A 13691-nucleotide genomic window follows, 5' to 3' on the forward strand; every position below is an offset into this window, starting at 1 on the left:
ATGGATGATTGGATTTTTTTCAGAAGAGCAAGCAGAAATAATTCAGTCTGAGACTAAAACATGGTGTTTCATGATTTCCACGTCTCCTGCACATCTTCAGCTTTCTGTTCTCCCTCCTGTTTGGATTTGTTTCATAGATGTTTTATCTCATCATCAAAACGTTGCCAGCAGTGGAGGAATTTCTAGAACCCTTTCTTTAAGAAACCAGCAGTACACCTAACTGCTGCGTACTAGTAGCAATGTTTATTTAAATACCTAAAAACAAATTATTCTTCAGAAAAATGTCCATCAGTGATAAATAGATGAATATTTCTGCTGTAATCTGATGTAATGCATCATATTTATAAAGTCATATGTTTGCAGAGCGACCGCAGCATGCTCCTTCTCCCATCAGTGTTCGGTCAGAGACCTCGGGTTAACGGTGAGAATGACAACCAAAGAAAGTAGCTTTCCTCTCAGCTTCACAGGTCTAGCTGTTGTTAATGGAGCAAGGAAAGTAAAAAAAAGTTGTAGATTCAAGTCAAGCTCGCTCACAGAGACAGGCGCCACCTGCAGCCAGAAGATGGCAGAATTTACAAAAATGATGCAAATGAGCAACAGGAGAGCCGTTACTGGACAGGATGCTGATCATTCAATTCAATTTTATTTATACAGTGCCAAATCACAACAACAGTCGCCTCAAGGCGCTTTATATTGCACAGTATATCCTACAATAATACATACAGAGAAAAACCCAACAATCATATGACCCCCTATGAGCAAGCACTTTGCATCATGGGAATCCCCGGCAGCCTACGTCTATTGCAGCATAACTAAGGGAGGATTCAGGGTCACCTGGTCCAGCCCTAACTATATGCTTTAGCAAAAAGGAAAGTTTGAAGCCTAATCTTGAAAGTAGAGATAGTGTCTGTCTCCTGAATCCAAACTGGAAGCTGGTTCCACAGAAGAGGGGCCTGAAAACTGAAGGCTCTGCCTCCCATTCTACTTTTAAATACTCTAGGAACAACAAGTAGGCCTGCAGAGCGAGAGCGAAGCGCTCTAATAGGGTGATATGGTACTACAAGGTCATTAAGATAAGATGGGGCCTGATTATTTAAGACCTTGTATGTGAGGAGCAGGATTTTGAATTCTGGATTTAACAGGAAGCCAAAACAGGAGAAATCTGCTCTCTCTTTCTAGTCCCTGTCAGGACTCTTGCTGCAGCATTTTGGATCAGCTGAAGGCTTTTCAGGGAGTTTTTAGGACATCCTGATAATAATGAATTACAGTCGTCCAGCCTGGAAGTAATAAATGCATGAACTAGTTTTTCAGCGTCACTCTGAGACAGGATATTTCTAACTTTAGAGATGTTGCACAAATGGAAGAAAGCAGTCTTACATATTTGTTTAATATGTGCGTTGAAGGACATGTCCTGGTCAAAAATGACTCCAAGGTTCCTCACAGTGTTACTGGAGGCCAAGGTAATGCCATCCAGAGTAAGAATCTGCTTAGATACCATATTTCTAGGCTCTTCAGGGCCGAGTACAATAACCTCAGTTTTATCTGAATTAAGAAGCAGAAAGTTAGCGGCCATCCAGGTCTTTATGTCTTTAAGACATTCCTGCAGTTTAACTCATTGGTGTGTGTTATCTGGCTTCATGGACAGATAGAGCTGAAAATGTATGCTATGTCTTCTAATGATGCTGCCTGATAGGATGGAGCCATTATGCTCTCATGTCACATCATGTGTTGCACAGCCTTGGTGGCGTGTGGTGCGCTCTGGTGCGCTGTGGTTGCCCCAGCTAAGTTGACACAGGTCTACAATAGCCTCATCATAACAAAGTAAGGACTGTATGATTCAAGTGTACAATACAGAGACATCCAGATGTACAGAAGGAGATTTCAAAGTCTTGTCTTTTGGTTTTGATTTCTTCTTCTCCTACATCAGCACTTATGTGGTAATGTTTTCTGAGTGGTGACACCTATCGTTCAGGAGAATACTGCCGCCGCTTCCTGCACCTTTATGGCGTTAAAAAACACAAGTGGCTGTGAGACAAGATGGCGGTGAGCAAAGCGATCATCCTGGTGGGTTGACCGGTGCCTTAAGACAGGAGGAGAGGGATTGCTTTCACTGTGTTAGGTTTGAACTGATGTCTGTTTTTTAGCTTCCAGTGCCCTGCCCTGACCAAACGCGCACACTCAGACCCTTACAGTTATTATTCCTCTGAACAGAAACACCGCTGTGTCCAGAAAATTCAAATGTGGGATGGGAATGTGACTAATCTACAGATGATTACACACTTGGCCAAACTGTCAGATCTGTCCTCAGTGCAGAGCTAAACACGATACCCTTGCCTCTTCCCGTACGAGAGAGCAGCTTCATCTCGTCCAGGTTGCTTACAACCATCAGCTGCAACAGTGCCTTAATAAAATATGACTGGTTAACAGGCTTGTATTTCTGTCGAAGGCAGCAAGGTTTTAGTGTAAGCATAGGGTTCACTCGGGGCTTCGTGCAGAGACACAACAGACACACAAAGTTGCTCAGATTTATCCACTTTAAACCAGTGACTGCTCCGTCCCATGCACACCTCTTTGAGCTCTAAGGTCACAGCGCTGACACGTTGGAACAATTCTGTGCCGGTCAGCGAGACGAAAAGTCATCAGTCCTGCCCACAGAGACTGAAGGATGACTGGACTGCACGCTATGTTGCTTTCTGACGCGAAGACGAGAAATGACGTCAGGCCCGACAGAGCAGAGCCGAGGCCATCAGACTGAAGGGATGCCTCATTGTTAGGTCAGCTCATTAAAGCACCTCGTTAGGAAACGTCCTGCATCATTAACTGGAGTGGCCTCCAGACAGAGATAAATGGAGGAGTTAGTCTGGTTGGAGGAAAGCGCGGTTTCTCTCCAAATCTGTTACAGATCTGTGTATTTTGTGTGTGTGTTACAAAGTATCACAAAAACCTCATTCTGGGCTCCATTAGCTGATGCCTGGTAGGAAGTGAACAAGCTGGAGGAAAAGAGATAATCAGACCAATTTAACAATTATCTGCTTTGACCTTTGACCAAAGAAGTGATGAAGAAAAAATAACAGGGAAGCATTCAAATTTTGTTCGATTTAAAATTCTTTATTGGACATCATAATAAAATCTTAATTTCTTTTAGTCTTAGCTTTTAGTAGATGTGCTAAATGACAAAACACGTGCATTTAAAATATGAGCAAAGATTTTTGCTCAATTTAACTGTTATTGTGTAATTTAGCTGGCAGACTAGCTAACTGCAGATATTAATAAAGCGAGAGCAAAGTAAGGATTGTTTTAGATCATCTGACTAATCTCCAGCTTGTTTAGTCTTTCTTTCTGGTACATTTTGGACTCAGCTGCAGGTTCTCCCGTGGCTGGCTCTTCGTGAGTGCTGGGTATCGACACCACTGTTGCAGGCTATTCCATCATTGGACTCAGGGTCTGTCTCACCAATACAAGCGCAGGAAATGAGCTTCTGCAGAAGGCTGTGTAGGCTCAGAGATGGGGTCAGGAACTCGAGTCATTCAGGAGGGTCCATCGAAGGGAGCCAGTTCAGCCGGCCTGAGAGGAGAACCTGAGTCATACCTGCCTTACATACACCTCAGAAGAGCTAAAGGTGGTGGCTGGGGAGAGGATGATCCTTCCACAGGACGGTCTATCTGTCAATCATGAAAACGTCACTTTTCCCTCCCTGACATGAATCTCTCTTGTGGTAAGAGGCGACAAACGTCTTTAGAAGACATAAAAACGACATCTTCTCTTGATGATTTGTGTCATGACTTCGGAGGATACAAGATAATAGAAGAGGTAGGATTCTGGTCTTCCTTTCAAAGTTCAGCCAGTGCTTGTGTACCTGCTGCTCGTGTTACCAGTTTAGTCTGACCATTTTAAACAGAAGACATGAAAAGGAAAATCTAAATATGGCCAAATATTCAAATGTTGGAGGTTATGAAACCAAATCACATGTACGATTTCTGTTACCCAGCTTCTGCAAATTAAACCTAGGTTGTAAAGTGATGTAAATCAGATGAAGGGATCGTGCAGTAGTGCTGTGTAACATCCTGTATGTCAGGATGCTGGATGAATGAGGAGGGAGGCCTCGACTGTGAGCCCTCAGAGATCACGATGGTCTGAGGAAGAGTGAGAAGTGTGCAGGCAGATATGGACTGATGCTATTAGCTAAGGGTGGCACACGTTTTCGTATTATCCAAACATAAAACCAAAAGCTGCCAATATATTTCAGCTCATCTTCATCCTGGCACATGCACTTTTGACACATCACTGTATGAAGCTGGCAGGGCTCTTCAACTTTTCCTGGCTGCCTGTTTGATTTATGTGTGTTTTAGGAAAAGCATCTGTGTTGCTGACAGGCCAAAATAGACATCGCACAGTCATATTCATATAAAATATCATTGAACCTGGCTGAGATGGATGGACCCTCAGACTCAGAAAGGCATGTCTGGTCACGCAAAGGCTAAATATATTCAGTAAGTCATTATCTCAGTAAACCAGCAGTGATGTGAGCAACCTCTGAGTGAACTAGGAAAGAGGAGTAACAACAAAGACGACTTTTAAAATTAGAAAAGAGCCAAGGTGACAGCGAGGAAGGATTTCTAAAGGGATTATATCAGGATACACTTTAAATTCTGTCAGATTGGTTAAAAAGGCCAGGCAGGCATTAGCTGATGTTTATGGCTTCACCAAATATTAATCAAGTTACCTAAACTGGAGGTGTTTTGTCCTCAGTGACACCTTTGTGTTCTTCAAAATCAGTTCCTCCAGAAACTCAGAAGATGCTGTCTTATATTCTGTCAGGTGTGTTGACCCAGGGTCGTATCTGAAACCTGCAGGACGCCGGCCATTGAGGCCTGGAGTTCCCACTCCTGCTGTAGATATCAGTTTAAGGTGTTTTTGTTCTACTCTTGATACGTAGGGAGGGGGCGTGTCTCTAATTGTGGTACACGGCTCTGCCTGTGAGCACAGCAGCTTTATTCAACCAAACTACAAAGCAAGTCCAGCATCTTTGAGTTACCGTGGCAATGTACCACAGTAAGACGTGAACCTTTATCACAGTGAAAGCCTCAAAGTTACCGCGCTACATGCTCCCAGTTTACATTCTGATCTGCAAAAATGTGGTTCCACAAATCAACCATTAGCAAAGTTCTGGAAGTTTGAATTTGACGAAGTGAATTCGAACTCCAACCTTGCCAGGGCAGGAACTTCTGCAGCTCAACAGCAGCTAAAAAAAGTTAAGTTATAACAAGTTAAAATTAAATGTTAGTGCTTGCTTCTAGATTTCTTACATATAAACACTTCTGGTTTTCTCCCATTTTATTTTTGTGCCTCTGTTCTCATTTTTGAATAAAAGAGACACTCTTATTAAATGTGGTGAAGCTTGAATCTGCAGAACGTATGTGAGGCGTGACCAACATTAGCTTTTCAGATTTGACACGAGGTTTTACAGTGAGCCAGGAGAGGGGAGTTTAGGACAACTGGGAGACACAGGAGAATGTTGGGGAGGCAGCAGACGAGACAGCTTTCTGGATGAGTTGTTGTGACTGAAGTGAGTATTTTAGGACATGAGTGGGGGAGTACAGCAGTACAACAGCTGAGGGTTGGACTGATTCCCCAGTGACAGACACTTTTTTAAAAGATGTTTTCAGCACTGCAGCAGCTTAGACAAGAGAAGAAGTCGGAGGACCGGTGCTGTATAATGCATGCTCTCCTAAAACGTGTCACGGAGTCTCAGCCGCCCTCTCGTGAGGGTTCATCACCCACCTCTTGCATAATGCAGGAACTCTGCCCCCCAAACAACAACACACAAACAGATCCTGCAGAGAGATGCAGAGAGATGCAAACTCATTCTCTCTGCTCTCTGATGTCTTGAATACCAGTTTGAAAACACAAAGTGAATATCCAGAGAGTCTGCATCTGCTTGTATAATAAATGATCTTAGATGACCTCCAGACCTCTGCTTTGTTTTAGAAGCCAATTATGTGGAAGAAAAGCAGAGGTTCATGTGGAGTCACAGCTCAGTAGTGATGTGTACGGTGTCTGGTTATAGATCGAGTGCGCCTCTCTTTCTCTCCTCCCCCTTTTTTCTGATCTGAGTCACTTTTTCCTCAGTTTCATTTCCCTCTCTTACTTCATCGGACCACATGCACGAAGCTGTATAACACTGTGAAGCAGTGCAGTAAGGACTCATTAAATGGTTATGTAAAGTATATATTTCTTGATCATGCTTATTCTAACCTGTTACAGCACCCAGTTCACTCACATGGCAAAATATCAATAACCTCCTTTTTATGGGTACATGGCACGAATAGCTTTCCTTTCAGTCAGCACAGCTTTGTAACTACTGTATTCCACTAAAGAGAGAGCATTTGCAAGACCTGAGCTCTAAAGTGCAGTTTGAGTGATAACTGCAGCAATTAGCCCGATAGGTCCAACGACGCTGTGTATCAAGGTGGACCCCAACAATGACAGGAAGTAGCACGGGCTGGTGGCTGTAGAGATGAAGCAGGTGGAGACTTGGATGAGGGTCTTTGATTGGGTGGAGATGTGAAAGGATTCAGGTCGCATGAATGAGATTTAGAGCAGAGGGAACAGAGTCATCATTTTGGTTCTTTTTTGGTTCTTTATGTTACCACTGTACGTTTACCTGGATGTGATGTCTCCAAACACCTCTGACTTCGTTCGGCTGCTTCTGTCCTGTGTCATCAATAAACACTAGTGTCCCGGTGCCACGGCAGCCATCACACTGCCTCCGCCGTGCTTTACAGATGATGTGTATGCTTGGGATCATGAGCTGTTCCACGCCTTCACCATACCTTTGTCTTCTGGTAGAGGTTGATCTCGGTTTCACCTGTCCAAAGCATGTTTTACTAGAACTATGCCGACTTCTTTGGATGTTTATTAGCCAATCTAGCCTTTCTGTTCTTGAGGCTTATGAGTGGTTTGCATCTTGCACTGAACTCTCTGCATCTACTTTCATGCAGTCTTCTATTTCCTGTAGACTTGGATATCGATACACCTTCCTCCTGGTGTTGTGAAAGGGTTTCTTATTAGTGTGGAAATGAGGCTTTTTATCTGCTTAATCTATAATAACATAACAAAAGCCCATGAAATAGTCTTTGAGTCCATTTTCTAATTACTTTTGTTCACTTTAAAAAGATGGTGGCACATGTTAAGGAGCTGAAACTTCTAACCCTTCATCCTATTTGAGTGTGGACACCCTCAAATAAAAGCTGAGAGTCTGCACATTACGTTCATGTCCATTATATAACTATAACTGGAATATGTTTCAGTAAACAAGCAAAAAAAATAAAAGTTGTGTCAGTGTCCAGATATATATGGACCTAACTGTAAGTGTTAATAACATCTAAATGGCTCTAATGGTCATAACAGAAACTAAAATTGAATAAATGATCAAAAAAGAGAACAAACACACTCTCAGGTGTTTCTCAGAAAACCCATCAGTCAAAACTACAGCGTCACATGGGTGAGTCATAAAAACATCTGACCTTGCTCAGCTGTAACGAAGGTGCAAACCGTCAGGCCAAATCTGCTTTTATAGGTGTTTATGCACGAGAGTCTGTAGGGACGGACTCACTCTTGCATTCAGTTGAAGTGGACATTAGAAGAACTGCAGCTTTTGCCACTTCCCTGCTGGCTTCATTTCTCAGCTCAGAGGGTTTCTGTCTGGTTCCTTCCTTCTGCAAGTTCAACAGACGTAGCATCCTCATTTATTTCCACTAGTGTGACCTCGTCTGATACGAACACTCTCCTGCGGTGGGCCATGTGGAAAAGGACAGATTTGGCTCAGCTTAACTCCTCATATTTTCTTATGTGAAAGCATCTATGATGTGCTCTCCCAACAAATACTTGAGAGCAGCACACGTGTTTCCTTAAAGCGGAATGCTAATAATTACATTTCTATCTGTCATAACAAAATTAGGAAATAAGACTGAAACAAAAACAACACAAACACAAGGAGAGAAACGTGCGCCTCCAATCCAAGTAAAACAATGCAAAAGTAATTAAGTTCAGTTAAATGAACCTTATAATAGATCCATGTAAAGCAGAAGGAAAAAAACACAATCAGTGAAGCTGGCAAAAAATATAAACAACTCCAGTGTGTAGTTTTAACAAGTGCACATACTTTTGATTTTATTCAGCTTTAAGCAACAAACTTTGTCGTGTGTGTGTGTGTGTGTGTGTGTGTGTGTGTGTGTGTGTGTGTTTTGCCTTGTACACACATTATGAAGTCATTTTGTTTCTTTGTGTCAGTGGAGATAAAATACTTGCAGCAAAATGATGACTCTCAATTTCACAGGTATTGACTTTACAACAAGCTGCCTGCAGGCAACAACCTGCTAGCTGATTGTTGTTTGTTTAGTGGCAATCCAACACACACACACACACACACACACACACACACAGGGAGAGAGAGACAAGTTGTGTATGCAAACATTCAGCCTAAGGGAATTGAATAAATATCCACAATCTGTGTGCGTGTGTCTTTCATCATCAGTGCTCATTTCTTTGAACATACATCATCTTGATGCACCTGGACAGATCATCAGGAATGTTTGGGTGTAATTTGTTCTCCATGACCCAGGAAAACCAGTTGGGTTCACCTCCTCTCTTTGCCTTCCTCAGTTTGTGTGCCTGGAAGAGGAAAATAGTGGCGCAGTCTGCAGTGTGGATATGGACAATACATTCACTTTTTCTGCACAATTCAATTCAATTTTATTTATATAGCGCCAAATCACAACACAAGTCGCCTCAAGGCGCTTCATAGATACAGAGAAAAACCCAACAATCACATGACCCCCTATGAGCAAGCACTTTGGCAACAGTGGGAAGGAAAAACTCCCTTTTGAGATTGATTGGTAATTTATTTCAACATGTGAACAATATACAAGTACATTTAGAAAAGAAATAAGAGAGAAAAAAATACTATACAAATTACATACAAAAAAACATTCTGATTAATTTACATGTTGAAAGGGAGTGGGAAGAAGTATACACTTATTTAATCCCACCCCTTTGCCATAAATTATCAGTGAATATTTAGTCAGCTTCCTTACTGATATAATTTGTAATAAAAATAGGAAGACAGGAAGAAACCTCCGGCAGAACCAGGCTCAGGGAGGGGCGGGGCCATCTGCTGTGATTGGTTGGGGTGAGAGAAGGAAGGCAGGATAAAGACATGCTGTGGAAGAGAGACAGAGATTAATAACAGATATGATTCAATGCAGAGAGGTCTGTTAACACATAGTGAGTGAGAAAGGTGACTGGAAAGGAAAAACTCAATGCATCATGGGAATCCCCGGCAGCCTACGTCTATTGCAGCATAACTAAGGGAGGGTTCAGGGTCACCTGGTCCAGCCCTAACTATATGCTTTAGCAAAAAGGAAAGTTTGAAGCCTAATCTTGAAAGTAGAGATAGTGTCTGTCTCCTGAATCCAAACTGGAAGCTGGTTCCACAGAAGAGGGGCCTGAAAACTGAAGGCTCTGCCTCCCATTCTACTTTTAAATACTCCAGGGGAGTGCAACAGCGAGGTAATGGATGTTAAGTTATGACCGGACCTGATTATTAAAGCGTTTGCATGTGAGGAGAAGGATTATGAATCCAAATCTGGATTTAACAGGGAGCCAATGCAGAAAAGTCATTATAGGGAAAACGTGGTCTTCTAGTACAAAAACCTCATGTTTGTCTGAATATAGACGCAGAAATCTTCCAGCCAGCTCCTCCCAGGAAACCCAGTTATTGGCCATGAATGGTTAGAACACTTGAATGTGGCTTTCAGTCTCTGAGTGGTCAGTTAGATCAGTTATAATACCGCAGACATGCTGGGCTATTTTCATTATTCCACACTAGTGCACAGGGTGCTGCATTGAGAGTTGTGCGTTATTGCGACAGATTTTTGGGAATGACTGTAAAATTCAGCGTCTTCTGTTCAAGATCCAGCTGGAGAACAATTTTGTAAACGTCATACAGCGTATTGACTTTCAGAAAAATAATCCAGATAGTTATTTGATATGTTGTAAAGTAGTGTTATCAGAAACCCACAAAGGACACAAGTTACTCACCAGCTTTGAATGAGCATCATAATTTGGTTTAATTTTGTATTATCAGCGGTTTGTTGAGGGAGGTGTCACAGGCGGAAATGACAGATTTAAAGAAAAGAAATCTCATTTCGTCTTTTCTGTCTCCACCAAATACAGAAAATGAAGACAATAAGGAACAAATGGAGGCTGGAGGAAGATAAAGAAACAAAGTGAATTATTAAAACATGGAGTCTGTCAGCGAGCCTGTGAAGAATTCAAGAGGAACATTTGGTTTTCTGAACATTTCAAAGGAAAGTAGCAGGAGACTTTATCACTGTTTGGAGCAGAGAGACCCTGAGAGGGAGAGAGTGGTGGAGCGATTGATTATTAGCATTTCTGTCGAAAGAAAAGGTTTATCAGAGTCCGATGAGGCAAGTTTATCAATGCCTTAAATTCACAAAATCTGAGTTATGTGTTTTAGAAGAAGGGAAACGATGACTGTTGGTTTTATCGGATTTTCCAAATGAAAATGAACACAAAAGGTTGAAAGGTCTCTGTGAGCGAGCTTGACTTGAAGCCGCCGGCGGGTGGACAACCAGGTGAGCTGCAGGATACAGAAGAAAAATAGTCCGAGAACGTTGATTCTGTTCATCACTGAGAGAATACAGCCTACAATAAATAACACAGTTAAAGTTAGTGTCACAGGCAGGTTTTATACATCGGGGAAACCAATCAACCTCTGGCGAAGCGGATGACACAACACAGAAGAGCCACTTCATGAGGCCAGCACTCTGCAGTCTATTCACACCTACAGGCCAGTGGACACTCTTTCAATGATGAGGATGTACACATCCTGGACAGGGAGGAACGCTGGTTTGAGGGCGGAGTCAAGGAGGCCATTTACGTGAAAAGGGAAAGACCATCTCTGAATGGAGGAGGGGCCTAAGGGTTCATCTGTCAGTGACGTTTTTCCCACTGAAAACGCTACGTCCACATGAACAGAATCACAGGCACATAGTGAGGGCCTTATAACATGAGTGCAAAAATGTTACATATGTGCACTACAAATCCAACAAAACCCGCTGTAATCTTTATTATATAAACATTAGCTGCTTCTGTAAGCTAGCTTTCACTGGATCAGCCCATAACAAGCAGGTTTGGCACATGGTGGACGGGCTGCTGCGTCATACAGAGCCAAGACTAGAAAAAAGTGCCGCAGCCTGAGCAGTCGTTTCACTGGGATTACTGGAACATACACTGACACCATCGTTTGAAACTGTGGCCATGTTTAATATGAACCTTAGATATTTGATAGATCATTTTAAAAAGGGAGGATTTGGTTGAGGATATGTAAGATTTGTCCCTGTGTGGTTCAAAACTTTAACACAGTCACTGAGTAGCTGAGAGGGCATCTTCAGACAGAGCCATTGATTCATCTTGTTTATAATCTTCTGCGGATTAAAGACCGACGGCCCGGCCCACACTGGGTCCCCGTTCAGGCAGGGAGGTGGGCGAGGCTGACCTCACATACAGGACACACAGTGCTTCTTCTCTGCTTGGGTTCTTTATCTCGAGTGTGAGAACAATAACGGCGGTCTTGCTAAGAACTTTTAAAAGTTACAGCCTGTGGTTTGCTGTTAGCTAGCAAGCTGCACAAACTCATGCATGTTCCTCACAACCCTAGCCACACAGTTTCCTGCCCTGTTTGCTTTTTTACGTTAACACAAAACCAGATTTCTGACAGAAATGTGTGTAGATGCATGTTTAATCAGTACAGCTCTATCACACTTCAGCAGGTGTGGTTGAGCCACCAGATGAGCCCTCATTCCAACTGGATCAGTACTTGGAAGAAAGAGACTCCCCATCTGCTGCCTCTGACACTCCCGAACAGCCGGAGGAGCATCCATGTGTCTCGGGGCTCTTATTTCTCAATAAACACCTACTGCAGGTTTCCTCTGAAGCTCCAACCACCCAAATTAGAGTTATTCATTTCAGGAATAAAACAATCTTCCTTCTCAGCCCCGGCTAACGCCTCTTTGCTCTCGACAGCTTCCTCGGGCACTGAAATGGGACCCATGATGAAAGATATGCTGACCCTTCTACACAAGCATCAATCTGCCTTGTTATCTCGACCGCTGTGTGCCTCCTGAAGGAAAAGTAATATCTAACCGCTCGTACTGGGAAAAGCTGCTACTAAAGCACTTTTCTGTTCATCTGCCTCAACACTCATATCCCCAGTACTGACTTCTGGGTCCCTATTTCCCCCCAATTTTCCAAAAATACTCATCTGCAGGGAACTCATTTGAACAACTTTGCAGAAAAGAGCAAAGAAGAAACAGAATCTGTCACCAAGTTTAAAGAGAAGAACTACGTACTTGGACCACTTTCCTACACTTTTCCCCAATCAAATCAGTAATACATCAAGTTTTTGCATCAAAGGAAAAGAATCTAGTTCTAATCCAGTACAGCCTCGGGTTTATAAGGTTATTTCTCTCTGATGCCCTTTGGGATTCCTTACAATGATGCATCCTTTAAAACTATCTCCTGTATAAATTCTGAAATTATGGTCAACAAAGGCGCCCCACTCTGATGGTACTGATTCTACAGGGTCGGGTCCCCAGTGCTCTTGTTTGACTGCTCAACTACTTTTAGCAGTAATTAAGGCAAAAGATTAAAATACAACCATGGGGGTATTAGTATTTTTTCAGCGAATCCACTAAATAAAATGGTAACTACATCCTCCCTCCCAAATCCAACAGCTAAGGCAGGGGTGGAGAACCCCAGGCCTCAAGAATGTGAGGCATTCACACTATTAGGACACATCTGAAACCTGCAGGACACCAGCCCTTGAGGCCTGGAGTTCCCTCACCCCTAATTTAAGGCCTCAGTGTCACAAGCCTAGGTGCTGCTTGGTAACCACTGGTCACTAGGGAATAATGACCTTAACTGGTTGCTACACAGAAACCCTCTTTGACTGGTGTGGTCAATAGCAAACAGTCATCGTCACCTGTGGTTTGTATGGAAGATGTTGACTTGTCTACAAACACTCTCCAACTGCTCGCCAAGAAACTACAATTCAAACAAGAAATGGAGAGCGTTCGCCTTCAATGTAAAACTAACAACTAACAAACTAAAGAAGGACTCATCCAGGCTGGAGAAACTGATCAGGAGGGCTAGCTCTGTGGTCGGCATGAAGCTGGACACTCTGGTGACAGTGGCAGAGAAAAGGACACTAAAGAAACTGCTGGACATTATGAACAATGCTGGGCATCCTCTGCACACGGCCATAAACAACCAGAGGAGTCTGTTCAGTGACAGGTTGCTTCTCACAAAGACAAGAACCAACAGACTTAAAAACTCCTTTGTCCCACACGCCATCAGACTGTTTAACTCCTCTCTGGAGGGGAGAGGGAGGGGAGACAGGAGGACAAAGGAGGGGGGAACAACTAAGCTGTAGTGCCTCTTCACTGTGGAATACTTTTTGTTAATATCTAACGATGCAATAGACTCACAATACTTGAAATGTGCAATTCCCTTGTATTCTTACTCCTATTTATTCTATTTTCCTTTTGTACACTGTATTTATATATGTCTCTGTAGTTACATATGTGTATATATGGTATATTTCTGCT

The sequence above is a fragment of the Mchenga conophoros genome, linkage group LG14 (genome assembly GCF_057382185.1).
Source record: "Mchenga conophoros isolate Kocher_MC1m ecotype Shallow Benthic linkage group LG14, M_conophoros_male_GT1.1, whole genome shotgun sequence".
Lineage (NCBI taxonomy): Eukaryota > Metazoa > Chordata > Actinopteri > Cichliformes > Cichlidae > Mchenga > Mchenga conophoros.